Raw genomic sequence first — 23,144 nt, forward strand, 5'->3', positions numbered from 1 at the left:
GAGAGAGAGAGAGAGGGAGAGAGAGAGAGAGAGAGAGAGAGAGAGAGAGAGATGGAGTGAGAGAGGGAGGGAGAGCGAGCTTGCCCAGTGCCAGGCAGCAAGCCTCCAGTAAGCCTCAGTGTGTGTCTGCGCTCTCTTCCGCTGAAGCTAAATATGATGATGATCCTCAATAGTACTTCAAGGCTTATTAGAGGAGGAGTGGTGATCCACTGGGCTGGTTAGGAGAAGGCTGCTCGGCACAGTCGGCGGTTAGATGCAAAGAAAATATGAAATCTTGAATATCTGGCGTGTTATGTGTGTGTGAGTATGATAGAGAGAGAGAGAGAGAGAGAGAGAGAGAGAGAGAGAGAGAGAGAGAGAGATATAGAGAGAGAGAGATAGAGAGAGAGAGAGAGAGAGAGAGAGAGAGAGAGAGAGAGAGTTGGAAGAAGGAAGAGCAAAAAAGAGTAAGAGAATGAGAAAGTGGTGAAAAGATAGTGGGAAAGAGAGAGAAAGTTTGTGTGACTAAGTAATTGTGTGTGTGTGTTTGTGTGTGTGTGTGTGTGTGTGTGTGTGTGTGTGTGTGTGTGTGTGTGTGTGTGTGTGTGTGTGTGTGTGTGTGTGTGAGTGTGTGTGTGTGTGTGTGTGTGTGTGTGTGTGTGAGAGAGAGAGAGAGAGAGAGAGAGAGAGAGAGAGAGAGAGAGTGAGTGAGTGATAGAAAGAGAGTAAGAGACCACAAAAAGAAGAGGGAGTGAGAGAGTATGTGTGTCAGAGGCTTAGGAGGAAGAGCGGTGGCTGAAATAGCAGGAGGCACAGAGCACTTCAATGCTCTGCAACCCAGGAAACCACTTCCATACTGGAGAAGGCAGAGACCATGGCATGTGCATGGATGTGTAATTATGTGTGCCACAAACAGCATGTGTGAATGGTCACGTGGTGCATGTGTGCGTATGTGTGTGGAGACTGTGGACCCTAGGCCAGCGTAAGCCCAGGTAGGCAGCGATCCCTGCCACTCCACCTCAGGCCTGCGGACGGCAGACGGCGTGATGTGGGTTTAATGACGCATAGTCAAGCGGAAAAGTGGGGCGCATCAAGCACCGGCACACAGCCCTATGTGGGTCAGAGGCCCTCAGGTGTAAGCTCACTAGCCGCTTTTGTCACTGTGTGTGTGTGTGTGTCTGTGTGTGTGCGGAGTGTGCGCATGTGTTCATCAGTGGACTGACCATAGTCATATCATATTCCCTCCCGGCGTTGCACCGCTCTGTGCTCTTGATTGGTGCTGCAATTTTAGAATGAAGAAAAACACCATAAATGCATTTTAATAAACTACATATTAAAGCAACCATAACTCCTCCACATCTATACACTTACATTGTCCACATAGGCTTCGAATTTATGTAATATGTGCACTTGAAGATCATAACCTATGTAGAATCATGCATACCGCTCTAAACAAAAACAAAATAGCTGCAATATAAATGCAAGGAAATGTGAAAGTGAAGCATTCCACATTCCAACCTAAAATCCCAAAGGCTTTAACTCGAAGGCTGTGAATTAAATGAGGGAGACATTTACATTAAAGGAGAATAGAATAACCATGATGAGAATAAATCAAATGTGTGCGACGGTGCCACACATTCAAAATAGCAGACCTAATAGGACACTGTGGTGCATCTAGGACACATTGTGAGCTTATAGATCTGCTATTTGCAAGACGCAACGCCGTCGTCCGATGAAGTATGAGCAATGCTTGTGGCAGTATTGTACAAGCAGCATTTTGTCTCTGTGGAAATCTTCGTGTCCAAAATCGTTATACAGGAAATAGAAAAATGTACTTGTGTTTCAATGGATCCAATGTAGACATTAAGTGAGCCTGGCTATTTTTGCTACATATGCATGAGACTGTCATGTAGGTCAGTCAGAGTGGCGTATTGTCAGTATGGGGCTGCCCATAAGTCTGAGGTCCCAATAGTCAGTGGTGCAAAAAGTACTCCGTTTTTACTTAAAGGGGAAGACCACCCATTTTCAATATTGAACTATGTCATTAATATACCTTAGAGGAGTTGTGTGGACATAAAAAAAAAAAAGTTCCCCCTCTTCTGTGTTGCCTAGAACTGGAGGATTGATTTTGGGGTTTGTATTGCAAATCACAACTTGATGACATCACACATTGAACTTTACAATACAAACCCCAAAATCAATCCTCCAGTTCTAGGCAACACAGAAGAGGGGGAACTTTTTTCTATTTCCTCACAACTCCTCTAAGGTATATTAATGACATATTTCAATATTGAAAATGGGTGGTCTTCCCCTTTAAGTAAAAGTATCAACACTACAATGTAGACATACTCTCTTACATGTAAAAGTCTGGAAAATCTACTTGAGTAAAAGTACAAAATTATCGGCATAAATGGTAAATGGTGCAATTATATACAGTATAGCGCCTTTATCCAAGGCGCTTTACAGAGATTGTGCATTACTTTCACTCATTCACACACACATTCATACACCAATGGCGGAGGAAACCATGCAAGGCACCAACCTGCTCACCGGGAGCAACTAGGGGTTCAGTGACTTGTTCAAGGACTCTTCGACACTAACTCTGGGGGAGCCTGGGATCGAACTGGGAACCCTCCGTGTTCTAATGACAGTTTCTCTACCCCTGCATCAAAATATACTTAAAGTACCAAAAGTAAAAGTACTCATTGTGCAGAATGTACCATTTTCACAAGTTCAAAATGTATTAAAAAAAAAGCTTGTACATCTGATATTTTAAAAAGGCAGAAAGGCTGAAGTGGTTTGTGTGTTTTGTTATAATAATCTACAAATTAACTATAGTAAGTAAAGTTTTCAAATAGTTACACAATGCCCTGGATCGAACCCAGGGCATTGTGGCCTGTAGGCAAGTGCTCTACCAAATGAGTTACTGCGACCCAGTCATCCTACAAAGTATAAAATAGAGAATTAATTTATGAAAAAATTAAAGAAAAAACATAAAAAGATGAATACCGTAATGGAGATATAAAGTTTCTGCCCGACAGCGACGTATGACATTTGGATAATATATAAGATCTCTTGGGAACAGACGCAATTAAAGAGTCGTAAAGAAGAACAGGGTTCTAGGAGTGCAACAGTTAATTGAACTTATCGATTTAAATCGATAATGTTATAAAATATGTTTTTAAGCCGAGAAATATCCCCAGGCTACAGCAGATTAATAAAACAATAATAGACAGTAGGCCTATCAGGCCTATGGTCGACTATAGCCTATGACGTCAAGGAATTTAATAGCAACTTAAGTAATAAATTGCTATTAACCCCACCTCCGCCGTCCCACATTGTCCCACACAAGCAGTACTTCTGTCCCTCAAATGAACAATTTGGATCTGGTCACCCTAGCACAAAGGTATGTTTGATATTTTGAAGCATTAGTCATTATAGCACTAGTTGTTATGTGTAAATGTATAAGCATTGTTTGTTTCTTGTGTTACCAGCAAATGTTTGGTGCTATTCACAGTCCTTAGTCTTGTATTGTATTACATAAAAGATACATTTATGTTATATTTTCAGACCACGGCTGTAATAAATACCCTAAACTGGGACAAAGTCTGGTTCCTTCTGTGTCCTCTAACCGGGACAAACATCCATATCTTGTGCCACTCTAAATCACACCCCCTGGAGTACCCGTCTCCTTTTCAACAAGCTCACAACGCAAGCTTGCTGATCGGCTATTTTCAGTGAAAGCTATCCCCACAATGACAGAAAACTGAAAAGACACTACTGAATATAGCCCTGAGGGGCTCCGGTCAACCATATAGGATTTAAGTGGTTAAACGAGTAGTTGATATATACATATCGTTTTAGATTTACCCAGTAATTGCCGGACTATAAGCCGCAGCTTTTTTCCCATGTTTTGAACCCTGCGGCTTATACAACGGTGCAGCTTATATAAAGATTTTTACAGCTAACGGCCAGTTTGTTAGTTTTACAATGGTCTTTAACAAGGATTTATACAGCTAACGGCCACCAGAGGCGCTCTAGCGGGAAGCAGGAAGGACACCTGCGGCTTATAGTCAGGTGCGGCTTATATATGTAAACTTTTTTTTTTCTTCTAAATTTAGCTGGTGCGGCTTATATTCAGGTGCTGCTTATAGTCCAGCAATTACGGTATATATATTTTTTAAAAGGCTTCTCGACAATTCAACTAATCAGAAAAAGGCTAATCGATAGAATAATCGCTAAGAACTGAATGTCCAGTTTTGTATTCCAATAAGTGAATGGTTGGAACACCAGAGCACTGAAGAAGTGTTTACTGAATCTAATGGCTAAAACCATGAGCCCGTCACACTCATTGCATAGTTCCCATGGTAACTCAGCATTCATTGAGTAGTATGACAGTCTAGGAAGTCACACATACGCACATACACATGCATGCACACGCATGTGCACGCGCGTGCACACACACACACGTGCGCGCACACGCATGCATGCACGCACACACACACACACACACACACACACACACACACACACACACACACACACACACACACACACACACACACACACACACACACACACACACACACACACACACAGTGCGAGGCCGAAAACGTCAGTTACCTGATTGACATTATCTAGATGAGCTGTCAGGTAAAAAAAACAACTCTATAGTATTTATTTTTATATCCTTTTGAACGCCCATTTCAAATAAAGCTCAGCCCTGAAATATACTAAATTAAACATGAAAAGAAATAACGAGGAAATGTAAGAGTCATGAATAATACATTACTACAGAAAGTGTGCTCACATGGACGATCAATGTGCACACATGAACAATAAAACAATAAAATAGTAGAGCAATAAACATTTGACCGAGCAGCTGCCACCTGGGCTCCTGTAAAGAGGAAGAATGGTTTGTGTTTATTGTCATTCATCCACATGCAGACACGTCTGAACAAAATGATGTTTCTCATGGAGGAGGTGCTAACACAAAGATAGTCACAGTCATACTACACAGGAAATGCATCATACCTAACCGCACAGGATATAAACAAATACAGGGCGGGTCTGAGGCATTGTGCAGAGATTAAAGTGCAGTGTGTAGAGTGCACCCCGAATTGAAAAGCATCCATGATTCACTGAATAAAATAGATCAGTGGTTCTCAATGTTTTTCAGTTCAGGGACCCCAGATTGATATGCATTAGGACACGGACGCCCATTCGCTAATTTTCTTTTCTCCTTCTTAAGTTCTCTGGGACCTCAATGTTCCCTGTGAAATCCTCTGTGTTAATGTAACCATTTATGTCTACTCTACTCGCTCTGTATCTCAGAGGAAGGCTAGCTGTTGACATTTTGCAAACCCGCGTACCACTGACATCATCAGTTGTCAAGGTTGGTCATTTAAAATGGGAGGCAGTGGCTCAGGAGTAGAGAAACCGTCACTAGAACACAGAGGCTTCCCGAAGGGTTCCCAGTTCGATTCCGGGCTCCCCCAGAGTTAGTGTCGAAGAGTCCTTGAGCAAGACTCTGAACCCCTAGTTGTTCCCGGTGAGCAGGTTGGTGCCTTGCATGGTTTCCTTTGCCATCCGTGTATGAATGTGTGTGTGAATATAATGCACAATATATGTAAAGCGCCTTTACCATTTCAAACTTTTAATTTTATTTATGAATGCAAGAACAATGGCTTCTATTTCAGCATGACATTTTTCCAGTAAGATAAAGGCTGTAGTTTCTATTAGCTTGGAATCCCCATCAATTACTGTATGTCATTAGCCTACTAGGCAGGCTTCTGAACTGTCCCCACCAATGAGATGAAGAGTGAGTATAGATGGAATGGTGCCATAGTATAATGAGCATTAGTGAGGAGGACCAATTATATGAAGAGACGGTTGAAGATGTGTGAAGTGCTCTTTCAAGTAGTCACCACTGGTAATTATACATCGTATAAGTATTACAGCGGTGATGGCCTGGTATAAACTAAAAGGTACTGATAAAGTCTATGCCAAGGGTCTTCAACAGGGGGTCTGGGACCCCTAGGGGGTCCTCAGAGTTACTACAGGGGGGGCCTCCAAATCTTTGTGTGATAGAAACTTTTTTTCCTACCTTTTTATATGAACAACTTGAACCCTAACGTCCATATTCGGAGAACTTTAGCCAAAAAAATCACACCCGTGTGAACTGAGCGGTGGTTTACCCACCAACCCCCCCCCCCCCTTCCCCCCTGTGTGTGTGTGTGTGTGTGTGTGTGTGTGTGTGTGTGTGTGTGTGTGTGTGTGCGTGTGTGTGTGTGTGTGCCTGGTCTGGCCTGGCCTGAAAACAGCGCCCCTCCCTTAACATGTGTGGTCAGAAAAGGTACTACACAGGCTTGAGGCTACATACGGACGCACCCACCCACATACACACATACGGACGCACCCACATACACGTACCTCTACACACACGGCCACGTATAGGAGCGGCGTGACCACCGCTCAAAAAGCAGAAGAGCACGCTAAGTGCAGAGTGAAAAGTCTTATGTATTGACGTGTTTATTATGTATTGACGGTTCAAGTGGTTAAATATCTGAAAACATAAATTGACATGAATTCAAAATACACTGATGATTGTGCTGTCAAACGATTAAACTATATGGAATCTATGAAAAATTGTGGGGGTCCCTGCTTCATCTTTCTCTCAACTAAGGGGTGCTTGGCCTGAAAACGTTGAAGACCCCTGGTCTATGCAGTGGTGTAAAGTAACTAAAGCCCATTTTCCACTGGCCCAACTCCACACCACTCCACACCACACCGCCCACTTGTGCCAGGGTTTCCACTACACAGACCTGGGTAGAGTGGTGTGAAAGTGGTACTAAACAGTGTACTAAAAAGTATCCACTCTAGAGTAGGTCTGAGCTAGGCCAAACAGGGCCAAACACTTCATAATGACTGATCACTCACTGACTTTTCATTTAGACCACCAGGATATAGTTGTAATACATGATAATAGATTCTATTGTGTTATAACCACTATTATAATCTATTATAGTGTATTTTAATTATCATAGTAATACATTAATACTTTATAATGTATTATAATCACAGTTATAATCCATTACAGTGCATTATAATTAGGATAGTAGTAATACAAATTTATATTGTATTATAATCGCAGTTAAAAGGGTCAATTTGTTTCTTACCAATAGGGGTACTTTTTTGTAGTGGAACATGTAGATATTTTTATGTGGTGCGGTGTGGTGTGGTGTAGTGTGGTGTGGTGTGGTGCTAAAACTGCAGTCGAAAAGGGGCTTAAGTACAATTACTCAAGTACTGTACTTAAGTACAGGTTTGAGGTATTTTTATTACTTTAAAAGAGTATTTCCAATTTTCAGTACTTTTACTTCTACTCCACTACATCTCAGAGGCAATTATTTGAGAACTTTAGTTACTATTTACTTTGTAGATTGAGATTATGATTACAAAACATACCGTAACCACTTCAGCCCTATATACACTTTCACCATTTGAAAATAGCTGATCTACAAGGTCACAACGCGTTGCAGCGTGACGCGTTGTGACCTTGGAGGTCTGCTATTTTCGATATTTTCACCAAAGGGCCCTTTTAGAAATTTCAGCCCCTGCCTCTCTAACATTCTCTGCACGTCCCGGGCAGTGTGTGTAATAGTGGTGGGTTGTGGGGGTGGGACGGGGTGCTTACGTGATAGATGGCAGCCGGGTGTTTAGACTCATGACAGCCTCGGGGCGAAGAAGCTGATACAGAACCTCTCAGAGTTGCTTCTGAAGATGCTGGAAAACCTTCCGTCTGATGGCAGAGGGGCCATCAGTCTGTGTGAGGGGTCTTGATCAGCATGGAAGAGGCCCTGTGTCCATCCATAGCTCCTCTGAAAGATGTCTGTGACAGGGAGAGCGAGACTCAGAGAGAAGCCTAGGATTTTCTCTTTTTTTTTCATCTGCCCTCACTATCCGTTGCAGGGCCTAGCTGCTAGAGTACAGCAACGGTATTAATATCTGTCTTTTACAGCCTCCCACGGGACAGCTATATTATCCAGGCCATCACTTTAACACGTGCTTTGAAGGTGTGCAGGTTCTTCATATATATATATATATGTATTGTATAGCTTCTATTATGGTGATGCTTTTAGAAATGGCTGTCTGGTCTTGCAGAATAATGTGATGATGACGGTGGAACAACTGAGGTACTATTACTCTGTCAAAGTTACCACTTAACCACATAAACCCTATATACTTTGTTACTTGGTTCCCTCCTTTTTTTCCCTTTACACCAACGCTGCACAAGAAATTACCGATCTACAAACTTGCATAATGTTCAACTATTATGACATGCCAAGGCAGGGTAATGCGTTAAAAATGAACAATAAGGATTTGTTTGTAGTCACAGGAGTCATCAATACTGTATGTCCGTAGAGGGACAAATGTGTCCGTGGCAAGACTTGTCCTTGCCTATGGCGAATTTTAGACTTTGTTTTTACCTAACATCATAATGTTTTTATCATAAGATCCAATTACTAAATGTCAGTCTCCAGGTTTTCTTCAGAATATGTATACTGTACATACATTATGCACATGCAATATCAAAACATTGAAAACATTGTGACAGTGCAGTGTAGTTTGTCAGACTTTGCGTTGGAGTGTTGCTCACTGAAAGAAAACCACAATGTGGTCAACTCAACGTGCAGTGCTTTTGTCGCATTGGTTGGCGCCCGGTAAAGGTTCACCAATGTTGAACCCGGCAGACATCATGTGTCTCAGCGCTTACAATGCGCCACTAGGAGACAATCTGCCCCCTTTTTCCCACATCGTCGCTGTCAGGTAGAAATCTTCATATTTATTTATTTTTATTTTTGGGTAAATTAATGCCCTACTTTGGCATGTTGCACAAAAATAGCGAAAATAGCCAATCTACAAACTTACAACGTGTCGCATCGCAAGACATTGTGAGCTTGTAGATGTGGCGTGCTATTATCTAAATGTTTTAGATTTTTTTAAAGTCAAAGTGAAAGTCATTAAGTGTGTCTGTGGATTTTATAAATAGGCTATTGGACCAATGAAACATAATATGAACCAGAGATTGTGACTAAATAATAACCACATCGGATCTATTGGAACAAAGGTTCTTTTTTGCAATTCCTATGTATGTTTTGTACATACAAGGTTTCCACCTGACAGCGACCATATGAGAGGAAGCTGGTGCGTCTGGTGAGAATGACACCAAAGTGTGACCGGGGCTTTAGTGTACAAACCATTATGCTCCTAAGTAGCGAGGTGCGAGGACCTGGGTTTGAATCTGACCCCCTTCTTGTCCGCCATGTCTCCTCTCTCTCTCTCTGCCCTTGGTTTCTTGTCTCTCGTCACTGACCTATCTGAGAATAAAGCACAAAAGTTCCCCAAATAAATCTTTAAATAAATATAAAACAAAAGTAGTTGTCAAAAGCAAGGACAAAGACAAGTAAGTAAGATGCCGTGGGACCCTGTAAATAGAGCATCCACCGTACATGCACTGACCCGACACCATTTAATACATGCACGCACTCACGCACACGCGTGTGCGCGCGCACACACACACACACACACACACACACACACACACACACACACACACACACACACACACACACGCAAGAAAACTAAAAAAAACACTAACGAGAGGAGGTTGAGTGCTATGTAGTGTGTCTCCAGTATTTGTGTATGCATGTAATCTATAAAGAGTCTTGTCTTGGGGAGTCAGAAAAGTAGGCTGAGTCTGTATGTGTGTCAAGCACTGTCACCATGGATCACAGCCAAGGACATTCTGTTTAAATTGCTATGCTGGGGAATCTTAAAGAATTAATCAGATTTTTTGCTAAATGGGATTATGAAGGGGATACGGCTACCTCAGGTCAGCTGCAATATATTTGGCAAAAACATTTCTTAATAATGATAATGATACACTTAAGTGCCTTTTGAAGACAGAGTGCCTTACCAAAGTAAGGTACGCCAAGATAGCAATACAGATCTAACAGCTAGCGAAAATCAAAACATATAACATCAATTAAAAACAAACAGCATCAAATAATATAATCGTAAGACAATGTGCTCTATACTCCAGAGGCATATCCCATTCCCAGATTTGGGTCATTAAAACAAATAATTAGCAGCACTGAAATTGGCCTTGAGAGTATTGTAGTATGAAAACATTTTGAGTCAATAATAATGAAATATACATACAAATTGCTTGCCCTGGTTTATTTTGTGGAGCTAGAATAGCTGCCGACTCCGAGTCTTCCTTTAGTTTAATAATCAACTATGTGAAAGTGAAAAAAATCTAAAACAGCAACAGAACAGCTACATTTTTAGGTGGGATATTCCTGTTGCAATTTTGTCTGCTTCTGTTTTTTCTTTCTTTTATCACTTATTCACTTCCAATTTCACTTGTTTATGCTATGGGTTCGGGTTCTCTCTCTTGATTGACCTGAAAATGTATTTTCTGTTTTCTAAAGAGGCTGGAGAGTTGGGGAGACCCTTGTTACTGAACCAAACATTCTCTCTATAGATGTGGTTCTCAACCTTTTCTAAGTGATTGGCAATTATTTGTGGGCACACACCATTGCAATACTCAATAGGTTGAGAAGTGCTTCTATAGCACTTACACTTACAGCACATGCATAAAATGCATGCTACAGATCTACTTGTAGATCTGCTATTTTCGGTAGAGCAGCCAAACAAGAAGTACAGCAGCAAGAACAACAGGAAATGCATAGGGGTGTGTCAGTGTCATATACTCTAATAGCTTGGGGTGTGCAGTGGTGGAAGAATAGCTGAATCAGACTTCTTACCTAATTACCACAATATGAAAATATTATGTTCTAAGTAAAAAGGCCTGTAGCCTGTTCAACATTTTTACTTGAGTAAAAGTACACAAGTATTGGCATCAAACTACTTTTGAACAATGTGAGTACACCTACAGTACTATGATTCTGTTCTGTGTATGTTTTTTGAAAATAGCAGATCTACAAACTCACAACACATCGCAATGTGACACATCATGTACATGATGACTTAGATAAGATTGGCTATTTTCGAATAAAATAATTTATGCAGTTGATGTATGCTTTATAATAACAATCTAAGCCTGCAGTATCCCCAAAGAAATATACTCACGTAGAGCAAAAGTAGCTCAAAAGTGCCTACTCAAGTACAGTACTACTAAGTACATTCCCAGTTTCCACCATTGGGGGTGTGTGCTGTGCTTCTTCTTGGGGAAGAGGGCTGGCCCAGAGGCTGGCCTAATGGCTCGAGTCAGGTAACCAGCGACCGGACAGACAGGCAGACCCAACCCGACGTCTAGTAGCTCTGGAACGGCTTCTACTGGACGCTGAAGACGGAGCCACCAGGACTGGAGGGAAAGTGAGTGACTCGCTGAAAGAACAGAGAGAGAGAAATACTTTTCCTCGTGTCATTAAGCCGCGACTCCTGTCTTTGAAACAAAACAAAACTTTTTATAGCCCTATATAAATTAAACGGCATCATTGTCGTGGCTGGAACTCATGTGACGACTTTCGCATCGCAGAGTGAGCGAGCGAGCGAGAGAGAGAGAGAGAGAGAGACTGTTGGTACAGGGGAGAGAGAGAGAGAGAGAGAGAGAGAGAGAGAGAGAGAGAGAGAGAGAGAGAGAGAGAGAGAGAGAGAGAGAGAGAGAGAGAGAGAGAGAGAGAAAAGCTACTCAGGTGTTCAACTGCATAGAGGGGATTGTTTTTTTTTCTTCTTCCCTCAACCACAATTTATAGAACTGGAACGACGTTGCTTTAGCCTGTTTAAACTGTAACTCACCCCACTTCTCTGCCTGGTTTCGTGGTGAATATTTTATTGGAATATCAACTGGCTCAGAAAGTTGAAACAGGTAAGTGTGTCATTTCATTTGGTTTGGGGGTTCATGTTGGCTGTTTCTGCATTCTCTCTGTGTGTGTGTGTGTGTTGCCCTCCAGTTCGAACAGTGCCCAATGTCCTGTGTCGGTCCATGTCCTTGGGGTGACACCTTTTGAAAGTGTGCCATGTTGTGGAAATGATCCCAGTTCCTCGCCAGCTGTTGCAGTTGGTTGACCTCTGTGAAGCATTAATACAAACCAAGCTTACTTATTAATGCAGGAGTTGGTTGAATGTGACGGTTGTTCAACCTTCTTTTTTTTGAGCGGTGCAAACTGCAAAGTCTTGTGATAAGCTAAGGTTTTTGAATGCAAAAGTACATGGTGTGTTATGACACACACACAGAAAAACTGAAAAGTGTCAGCATTTCAAACTCACAGCTAGAGGTGAGCTTGCCAGCTATGTAGTCTCTCTCTCTCTCTCACACACACACACACACACACACACACACACACACACACACACACACACACACACACACACACACACACACACACACACACACACACACACATTAGGCATGTATGTAGAGGTTTATTTTCAGGGCACCCAGCAGGAGGCCATGACTCCATAGTCAGCTTGAAAAAGCTGAAGAGGGCTTTAGGGCATTTTCTAGGGGGCTGTTGCTCACCTAATTACACCTTCTGGCTCTGTTATCCTCTTGGGACATAACCTGTAGTTACTTTCTGGGCTTTAAAAATGCAACTGAACATTCAAAATCAAAAAGGTAGCTGTAGCGATGCTGATATTATGGTGTGTATGGTCATATTGAACTGAAGTGATGAGCTCAACTACTGTAAGATGCTTAAAACTCATCTGAGCAATGTCAAGCAACTAAGTACATTTAGTCAAGTATACTTAACTGCACTTATTATGAGGAATTTCCAGGAATGTTTTCCATTTTCAATACCTTTACTTCTACACTGGTACATCTCAGAGGCAAATGTTATACTTTTTAACACACTACAATTATTGTCTCCACCAGCCGAAGGCTGAGGGAGAGTATGTTTTCCCCTCCGTCCGTCCGTCCGTGCGTGCGTGCGTCCGTGCGTGCGTCCGTCCGTCCGTCCGTTTGTCCGTTACCAGCTAATCTCCGGCGCCGTTGGCCCGGTCGCTGCCAAACTGTGCACACACACTCCCTCGACACCAATTCAGAACCTCTGCCCCAAATATTTCACATGGGCCTGTTCTAGCGCCACCAGGAGGCCGACTTTTGCAAAACTAACTTTTGCCAGTACTCCTACAGATTTTGTCCAAAAATCACGTAAATCAGTAGACAGTATCTCTACAGTCATGTGATCGACATGGATGTGTCAGATTTTCCATATTCCATCCTGATTGGCTAAAACTGTCTTTCAAAGTTTGCAGGATTGGTCAGTTTTGAATAAAATGCCTGAAATCCTGAACGCAGTGTGCGATTTTGGTGAAATTGTGCATGCACATTCCCAATAGGCAGAGGAATAAATGCCACTTAAGAAAAATCAAATCAGCCTCATGGTGGCGCTATAACAGGCCGATTCATGTTTTCACCTATAACTCCACCGATTAGTGTCAAACTTTGTATGCGCACTCCTTAGAGCCAAGGTAAAACCTTTTCCCTGCATTTTTTACATCAGCCTTTTATAGCGCCATCAGGAGGCCGACTTATGTAAAACACATTACATGCCTGACCTGGTGGAGACCTGTGCTCGGAAGAGCACTGCTTCTAGTTTGAAAACTTTAGTTACTTTGTAGATTTTGATTATTATCCCTAAGCTACATGTTGTGAGCTCCTAGATCTGCTCTTTTCAGAGCATTTTTATACATGAAAACTTGTGAAATGGGACTTTCACTACTTAACTATATTTCAATGTGGATACTTTTGTATTTCTACATTGTGGTATTGTTACTTTTAATTAAAACATTTTAGTACTTTTTCCACCACTGCATCTGAGCATAAAGCTTCAGAGAGTACAAATACTGACCTAGGATCAGAGCTCAGGTCAGAAATGTCTGACTCTCTCTACAGCCAAAGAGGCGACCCAGTCCAGTATTGTTATATATGGACGGCATGGTGTGGCTATTTTGTTTTGTTGCCATTTTATGGCTGTAGTACGCAGTCTCAGAAAAGTGCTATACAATTATAATACAGTTTTTATTAATACTTGTGTTATGTGCTGTACCAGGAGGAGCGTGGCGGTAGAAGACATTACCATAATATAGCGGTGGTTCCCAACCTTTTCTGGACCAAGGCCCACTTGAAAATCTGCTAAGTGTTTATGGCCCACAAATTCTAATGATCATTGAATTGATTGTGTTCCAGCTTGGATCGATGGATTCTTTTTTTCTTTTTTTAATAATTCTTATCCCACGATTTTGTAACCCATTTTCACCCAGTGCCAATTGCCTATGTAATCCTAGGCTCTGCTCTCCCTCTGCCGTGCCTGGGGAGACAACGGACTGAACTCATGCTTCCTTATATGCATGAGTAGTCCAAGTTGCTTCTTTTCACCTGACAGTGGGGATTTCTCCGGTTTGGACGTAGCGTGTGGAAGGAACACGTTATTCCAACCAGTTCCTTTCCCCTCCATCAGGCACCCCTGCTGGCCAGGGGGAGGCATTATAGAGACCAGGATTACTGCATGTTTTTTTTTAGAGTATCTACCTTAGGAGACACGGGGAGAACATTTAAACTCCACACAGAAAGGCCCTTCGCCAACCCCACCTAGGGTGTGGGGGCTGATGACGCGGAGGAGGGAACATGCCCCCAGCGCCCACAGCATCCACCGGCAGGAATTGAACCCAGGACCTTCTAGCTGTGAGGCGACAGACCAGACCACTGCGCTACTGTGCCCCCGGGGATTAATGGAATTGACGTTCCTATTCCCTATTTACTAGTAAGACGCCTCAGGGTGACAAGCGACATTGTCAGAGATAACATCATCTCTTTCTTTATCTGGCAAGCCATTACCTTCAGTTCACACTACAGACCGAGAGAGAGATTTTAAGATTGCCTGTTTTTTTTCTCCCTTTTTTTTCTCCCTTTTTCGTCGTCACCTCTCATTGCCACTCCAGGAGAGGTTTCTCAAGCGTATAAGTAAACATATGATTCCATATGGAAGTTAACTTTTCAAGGTTTTAAAGAAAAATAAATTACTGATTTATTTGGTTTTTGTGTTTGCCAATTATTTGGGGGCCCACTTGCAATAGCCTCACAGCCCTCATATCTGTCTCTCTATGTTGTCCTCAGAAAAGACGCCTCCAGTCTTCTCGACTCTCCATACACCTGGCTAGCTTCTGTGTGCTTTCAGCACCAACATCCTTCTTCAGCACATCGTGTGGTGGCACATCCTTTTGATGGATGCCTTTTGTTGGTTCCCACACTAGTACAAGCTTGTTGGCAGGGAGCTCCCGGTGTCAGTGACCGCTTTAGTCTAGAGATATGAAAATAACATGTCACGATTATTGTGGCAAAAATAATTGAGATTAACAATGTTATCGCGATATATGCTTAAGACTTCACATTACTCTTTTCTTAACCACTTGAACCCCCAGGAAGGGGGGGGGGGGGGTTCCAACAAAAAAAGATTGCGATGTGAGCTTGTAGATCTGCTATTTTTGGTGATATCTATTTGTGTATTTGTGAGTGAAATAAGAGCATACCAAATGTGCTCTTTACAAGTCCGTTTAATCATGTACAGAGGGTTTAAGTGGTACTGAATTTGCAGCTCAACAAAAGCTAATTCATCCTAGTGTATGACGGAAAACAATTTCACGATAAAATCCTCGCAAAACGGTAATAACGATTTTTGTCCCACCCCTACACTGTATACACTCCTATACTTTTCTATGGTAGGTAGGGCAGGGTCTTTTCCTCTATGACACATTAGTATTAGAACTGCATTCTTGCTCCTGAATCTGTTTTCAGTTCACCCAGAAAGAGATTTCAGATTTTCAGCTGTGACCACACAGCTGCAGGCTATATGCCATGCTGTCTGTCCAAAACCAAGCGCAAGCCCAGAGCTGGTCATAACTTATCACATATTACATGCTTGTTGTAACCCTGGGTGACCCAAAACTGATCCCTTTCCCACTGTTTATCCAGAACATCTTGGCTATACGGTTCATATCAGGTTCTGCATGATGTCGAGTCGAACGACAGCCAGTGATGCTTGATGTATATGGAATTGTGTGCTTAGACGGTGGCAAATTCAAGTAGACTACACAGCCACGGGAAAACTAGACTTGTTTTTCAACTTCTCCACCTGTATTCCTTCCTTCCCTTCCATCTGTCTGTTTGTGTTATGCTGAAAAGCTGTCGTGGAGCGCAGCTTTATGGGAAAGGAGTCGCTCGTAATTTTCAAATCAGTTTGATTTTGATCCGAGTCTGCCGAAAACTATCCCAGCGTGCAAGTGAAGCGGAAGAGTGGACAAGATAATAGTAAAAGACAGATAAAACTGCTAGGAACTATGTAGTCGTCAGCACTAGCAATCAGCCTTCTTTTTTTTTAATCGCACTGAAGAGAGAAAAAGAGTCGCATCGATGAGACACAGAGAGATTGGGACATAAATGAGCAACGAGATAAAGGAGGGGAGAGAAATGTTGAGACTGATGAAATCTGCTTTTTCGCCTGGCAGGCAGGGTGACAGATGAGATGAGCTGGAGCTGGAGGCAAATTCTTCACAGCGACTGCTCAATCCCAACTCCCTCTGCCTACGCAGTCAGACCTCGAGTATTCATCTAACCACTTAAGCCCTATATAGTTGTGTCGGGCAGAAACCTCTAAAGGTCCATTCCCACTGGGCGCGATAAAGATAACGATAATTATCTGCCGTCATGACGTGATAACGCGGAAAGTGATCCAAACGATATCGTTTACGGCTATCGTTGTCTTTATCTTTGTGGTGTGGATGCTGCCATCCACTTCAATTGAGAAGGATATTTTTATCCTATCGCGGCCAGAGGAAATGGGCCTTTATCTCAAAATGTATTTTTTCTTGTTTTTTTTGTAAATCACTGCCCTACTTGATCATGCTACAGCGTCACACAAAAGCATCAAAAGTAGCAGATCCACAAGCTCGAAACGTGGCGCAAAGCAACGCATTTTGAGCTTGTAGATCGGCTACTTTTGCTATTTTGGAATTTGAATCCTGAAAAGTTACAGTTTTGGACATTGAGGTTTCCACCTGACCCAGACAGAGACTTCATTCAGCTCGTCGTATGAAGAAATTGCAAAGATCTGCAGATCTACACTACACAGCTGCGATGTGTTGTGACCCTGTAGATTGGCTATTTTCAAAAGTGCATCAATTCTATCAATGCAAAATTTGACCATTTTCGCCTATAAGCACATGCTCAAAATATAGGTAAAGTAGAGTTAACCATTTGAGTTAACGACTGTTGTAAATTACAACAACCCTGCAGAGTGTAATGTGTACCTGTCTCCCCCTCTCTCTCTCCGGCTGTGCGTCCTCTCTCTAGTTACAGTCGTATATTTGTTGGTACACTTTTACGCCATCAGTCGTCCCATCGCTCTCATCAATTCACAATTTAGGCATTTAGCAGACGCTCATAATCCAGAGAAAGCTACAGTAAGCAGGGTAATACATATAATACACATGCATAGAAACAGTAATCTATGACTACATAACATGCTATCTAAATGACATTTCATAGCCTTTTCATAAGCCCACAAGGTCTCATGATGACTTTGATGGGACCAACCCCCCACTCCTGAGAAATGCTGTAATGGAGGTGTCAGGCACTGCAATTTATGGCCTAAGAGAAAACATCTGATCTCTGTTTGTGGATTATGTCAGTCTCCTGCATACCTGAGCTGCAGGCCACACCCAGGCCCCCGGGTGGGAGCTGCTACTAGTCTGAAGCCCCCCGCCCCCCGCCCCCCCTTCTCTCTCGCGGACACTTCTTTTTCGCGTCAGACTTTTTGTGCAATGTGCCATGCGAAGAAGTGGTGGCAATTTGAGACGATGCAGTTTACATAGCGTGGGTGTGTGTGTGTTTGTGTGTTTCCTTTTTCCCATATGGAATCATATGTTTACTTATACGCTTGAGAAACCTCTCCTGGCAGTGAGAGGTGACGAAGAAAAAGGGAGAAAAAAACAGGCAATCTTAAAATCTCGGTCTCCGTCTCTCTATCTTTCTATCGCGTGAATCTGCACACCGTGTGTCTTTCACTTTGACACTGCCAATGATGAATCAATCAAGCAGTCAAAGATGAGATAGTTAAGTGATGATGTCCTGTAGTGTGAAGTTGAACTGAAGGTAATGGCTTGCCAGATAAAGAAAGAGATGATGTTATCTCTGACAATGTGATGTTAACGACTTCACCTTCCTTATATCACGATTCTCCTCATAGTCAGTCTTTAAAACCACTGAGTTATATCCTATACTTAGTTGGACAGATTCCCCCAGGGCTCTATACCAGGCGCGTGAGCTTGTAGATCTGCCATAAAAATATTCCCTGAATCCCGGCCGCTAGGGTTCAAGTCATTACGGAAACGTCCTTTGGCCGTCTGGCCTGGCGGAGAGTATTATCACATCAGGAACCACTTTGTTTGGAACCTGGTTTATAAGTAATGTTTTTGGTTTAGTGTTAAACCATATACTTCTTCACTGTATACCAGTATTTAGACTATTTACCATCAGGTTGCAATGCAATTTGCTTAAAGCTGCATGAAAGTCAGACCAATACATATGGTGATTTTTGATGCAACACGACAGTGAACACAGCCTTTTCTATTTTCCCCCCACTTTTCTCAGTCTGTGCTCAATGAAAAGGTTTTCACATAATGTAGAAAGTTTGGGTAAAATGAAAGCTTTGCTCCAGCACATGGTGTGTAGATCCCTGCACAGCACTGGCATATTGTGTTTAGGGAGAACAAATATTTCTCCTTTCTATAAAAAAAAAATAACTATTCTGTACTGGCTATTGCATTATTGTGCATCCCTACAGGGTTGTGCAATGTGGTGCTTTTTATTGCTATGCGAAAAATGTATCAAAGTAATGTTTTAGTTTGTACTTTTTGTTGCTACTCTTCGTGTTCTCTCAGCAAGGGTAGAATAAAATGGCTTGTGTGACCTGTGAGCAGTATTTGCATGAACACATTGAGTGTGCTTGATCTGCACAACTTGTTCCTGGCACATCTAATCAGTGCACGCAGTGTGTAATCCAAACATAACTGTCATATTCATCCATATTGGCAGATATTTCCCACACACCACTCAAATTAATGTTTAAATGTGGAATCTGTCTTTTTGTATTCTCATAAAGCACACAAAAAGTTGGATTCCTCTTACAGCATAGAGTCCCAACATGATGTGTCCATCACTTAGATCAGTGGTTCTCAAAGTGGGGTCCAAAAGCTTCTCCTCTGCTCTTGTCTTTTAAACCTTGTCTGACTGAGGTCTTGTGTGATTAGGTCACCCCCAATCTGGCTAACCATCGTCAAAAGGGAATGCCCACTCTGTTTTGTTCCTTTTCATCTGATGCTATCAGAGTCTGTCTTGAGAGATTAGTTCACCCCTAACGCTACAGTGAAAGGTGTTAGGAACTTCGTATGACCTTTATTCATGGCAGGTGATGGAAAAATATGTATCTATAACTATAATGATTTTTTTAGGCCTACTGTACGTTTCAAGGCATTGATTTACTGTATGCGTCATGGGACCTGACACTACTTGAAGGGCCTGTGGGGTTGTATCATGCATGGCAAGAGAAACCAAGCACTAGTCTGTCTGTGCAGTGTGCTTCACTAGTAGTACAAACACAGTGGACGACAGGCATTTTAATAAACAGGCATGTTTACAACTAATACAATAATCTTAGTTGTCTGGTGAATTAGCAGTTGGAAAAACCTGTCCTTCACATTTCTGCCAAGTGACAAGCTAATTAGAGGGGTGGTGTGCTACAGTACAGTATCATTGTTGAACTGGGATCAATACTGCATGAATTATGATTCCAAGAATGTGAGTGGTGACCTGGGATGTGTTTAGTGAATGTGATGAGATAGGAGTCCAAAGGGGTCCACCTTTCCCCCTCTAGACACATCTCTATGCAGAAAATAATGTGAGTAGGGATGGACATCGGTATCGGCCAATATCAGAAATCGGCAGGTATCATATCAAACCGGCCAAATCGGTGATCGGCAGGTCACTGACATAAATATGTCAAAATCGGCCAATTGTATCTCTTGCACTGCACAGCATGATGCTCGGTCCTGTGACGTAAACATTAGCAAGTAGCAGCCAGTCTACTTAGTGGCAGCCTACAGAATACAGATGGTGCTGATTACCTTTGCAATGTAAGGATATATTCCATAATCCTGTGTCAATGTCGTCTCCAAAAAGAAGGGGGGAAAAAAGCATGCGTCACCTGCTTTCCTCCTGCCTAGTCCAGACGGTCATATTAGACTGGATATTGTCTGTGATTTTGGATATTGTACTATTGTGATTGATTTGGCATTAGTGTTCTTCTAGCTTATTGGTACTCAAATTGAAGTATGTCTTGTAGGCCTACTTGGCCTGAAACAAAAGGGTATTGGAGCAACCCTATTTCCTAGTTCTTAGCTACAGAAATCGGTATCGGAAAAATCGGTTTTGGCAGGTCAGACCTTCATAAAACCGGTGGATCGGTATCGGCCAAGAATTTTGCAATCTGTCCATCTCTAAATGTGAGCTTGTAGATCTGCTATTTTTGCCAACTCATGTTCGCCTTTCTCGCAGAAAGTTAGATTATGACATGCCCAGAATAGGGACGCTAGGGTTCCTGTGGTTACAAAGTTTAATCGAGGCCATGACATCCTCCATCACTTGACTTTCCCATAATTTCAAGTTTCATCACTTCCAGAAAGTCATTTGCAATGAATTGAACCCCTATCCTCCTCCCAGCTCTAATCCCAGAGTGAAGGCTTGTGGGTAGGAGGACGGGAGTATTACTGTATCTCTAATTTCCTTCTCAGCGGGCAGGAATGTCAGCGTGTTTGTCTTCTAATGAGGAAGAAGGAAAGCTAAACATTAGACTGACTGTGGTGCTACAAGGTCACTTTAGCTTCTCTGCTGAATCATACTTTGATACGCCATTATAGGTGCCATAGACTATAGTAAAGCAAACTATCTAATTTAATCAATTATAGAAGATTAAAGATTTTGAAAAAAATAAATAAACCAGATTTTGGGGAAAACATTTATTGGTTTATCAGACTTATAGTCCATTTTAAAATGTCGATGAATGTTTTGTGTCAACCCATTGATTATATGACTAGCCTATATAAACACATTTATTGATTATTCGATCTATAATCAATCTATTAATCAAGTCATCGATAGTATAATCGCTAAGAAAGTAATGCAGGTAGCCCTATACGGCATTGCTAGGAGTAGGTCTTAAGCTTTTGCTCTGTGATGAGTTGGTTGGTCTCTCTGATATAAATATAAAAAAGTAAAGTAAAAAAAGAATCTGCTCGCAATTAAGGATTAGTTCCCTTGCTGTCCGTTTCCAGGTTATGCCTTGCCATCCCGCTATAGTAGCTTAACTCTGACACAGCAGCTATGTGAGGGCCATGCTGGATGATGATGTGAGTAATCTGGGCTCGGCTGTGATGATGAGGCCCAGCGACACACACAGGCCTCCAGACGTTTGACTCTGTGACAATAGAGAAAATGAACCAAGACCGGATTACACCAGTCCCACATTCCTATCCAAACCTGTTCGAGACAGCAGCCCCCCCCCAACATCACACACACACACACACACACACACACACACACACACACACACACACACACACACACACACACACACACACACACTCCACTGTTGCCATGTCTGCTTATTATGAGAAACTTTGGGCTTGTTTTTCTGTAGTGTAAACCGCTTAATAAATATCGGTAGTTGCGGGTTTTGTTTTTTGGCGCTTGTTTCTAAAGTGTAGTTGCTTATTTGGGGCTTTCTTCCTAATGTTGTTTAAACCAGTGTTTCTCAAAACAGACCTCCAAACTATGATGTATTTGTCTGCAGACCCCCATCTGAATATATTTTATGCCAGGTGTGCCTATACAAGATTTGTATTGTTAAAATTACCTAGATATATAAGCTTGCAACGTGTTGTGAACTTGTAGCTTGTAGATAGTCTATTTTCAAACCGCCGTAGCCTGCTCGCTTCTTTTGGGCTTCGTTTTCATAGACCTGGTTACTTATTTCTCTTGCTGAATCCGGCAACACAGACATACACATTCATACACACACTCACACAGTGTGTATGCAGTACTACGCACGCGCTAATCCTTTGCTCACACAGACAGATACAGCACTGAAGCATGCCGTTACATGTCATACATACTCTTGCGCAAAAGTGCAGAGAGGATTCTTAAAGCAACTTGAAATATGTGTCTGTGTGAGCAAGTCTGACAACTCATTAGTAGTAAACCTAAAAATGCATCAATCTAAATGAGTCACCGTCTTCAAGTGCCCTTCACACTCCTTCAACTCTTTGAGCGCTTCTGTGTTTGTATCCATTGTGATCCTGGTGACATCCTTTGCCGTCACATTGCTTAAACCTTTCTAAAAGAATACCAGTTTCTTTTAAGACTAAAAATAACGATCTACAAGCTCATAATGCGTCACGTTACAACATGTTGTGAGCTTTGTAGTTTGTAAATGTTTTGCTAATGTTACCCCCAAATTATGGATGCTCGTCATGTTCAAGTAGTTAATAATGACAGGCACACAGATCTGATGGAGGGACCTAGCACTGTAGGTTAGCCTCAACACCCAAGTATGTGTGTGCAAGTTTCCCCAGTGTGATGGCAAGGATTAGAGACTAGACTGGAGGGACTTCATTGAGGTGTCTGTTGTGTGTGTGTGTGTGTGTGTGTGTGTGTGTGTGTGTGTGTGTGTGTGTGTGTGTGTGTGTGTGTGTGTGTGTGTGTGTGTGTGTGTGTGTGTGTGTGTGTGTGTGTGTGTGTGTGTGTGTGTGTGTGTGTGTGTGTGTGTGTGTGTGTGTGTGTGTGTGTGTGTGTGTGCGCGCGCGCGTGTGCGCGCGCGTGTGTGTGTCAGGTTTGGCGTAGTTGCCGACAGACTGCGGACAGCCTGCTGCGAGACAGCCGGAGGTGTTTTGTCATGACCTGTTAGAATGGCTGTTAGTCTTGGTTGGATGCTTCTCTTTGCACTCTGTGCATGCACGGTAAAATACCTTGTTCATTTAACTCAGAGAGTGTACATTTCTCCAAGAAAGTGAGTTTTGATCAG

General features: G+C 42.3%; 1 protein-coding gene and 1 long non-coding RNA gene across 4 annotated transcripts in view; one reads left to right on the plus strand and one right to left on the minus strand.

Moving 5' to 3' along the window:
- Window positions 1-1,211: 1,211 nt before the first annotated feature.
- Window positions 1,212-9,319, minus strand: LOC308281004. The gene is made up of 3 exons (XR_013961802.1): window positions 9,240-9,319; window positions 7,676-7,870; window positions 1,212-1,258 (listed from the first exon to the last, which is right to left on the minus strand). It is a non-coding gene; the product is annotated as an uncharacterized lncRNA (long non-coding RNA).
- A 1,971-nt stretch (window positions 9,320-11,290) lies between these two features.
- palm3 (paralemmin 3) overlaps window positions 11,291-23,144 on the plus strand; it is a 46,824-nt gene continuing 34,970 nt past the window's right edge. For 2 of the 3 annotated variants that reach the window (XM_080722122.1, XM_080722120.1), the window contains exon 1: window positions 11,630-11,875. The gene's annotated coding sequence lies outside the window, so the exon portion shown is untranslated. Of the gene's footprint in view, window positions 11,383-11,629; window positions 11,876-23,144 lie in introns of those variants that run through there. The other variant, XM_080722121.1, reaches the window with a different exon arrangement.

Source organism: Nannobrachium achirus (genome assembly GCF_963921795.1).
Source record: "Nannobrachium achirus genome assembly, chromosome: 3".
Classification (NCBI taxonomy): Eukaryota; Metazoa; Chordata; class Actinopteri; order Myctophiformes; family Myctophidae; genus Nannobrachium; species Nannobrachium achirus.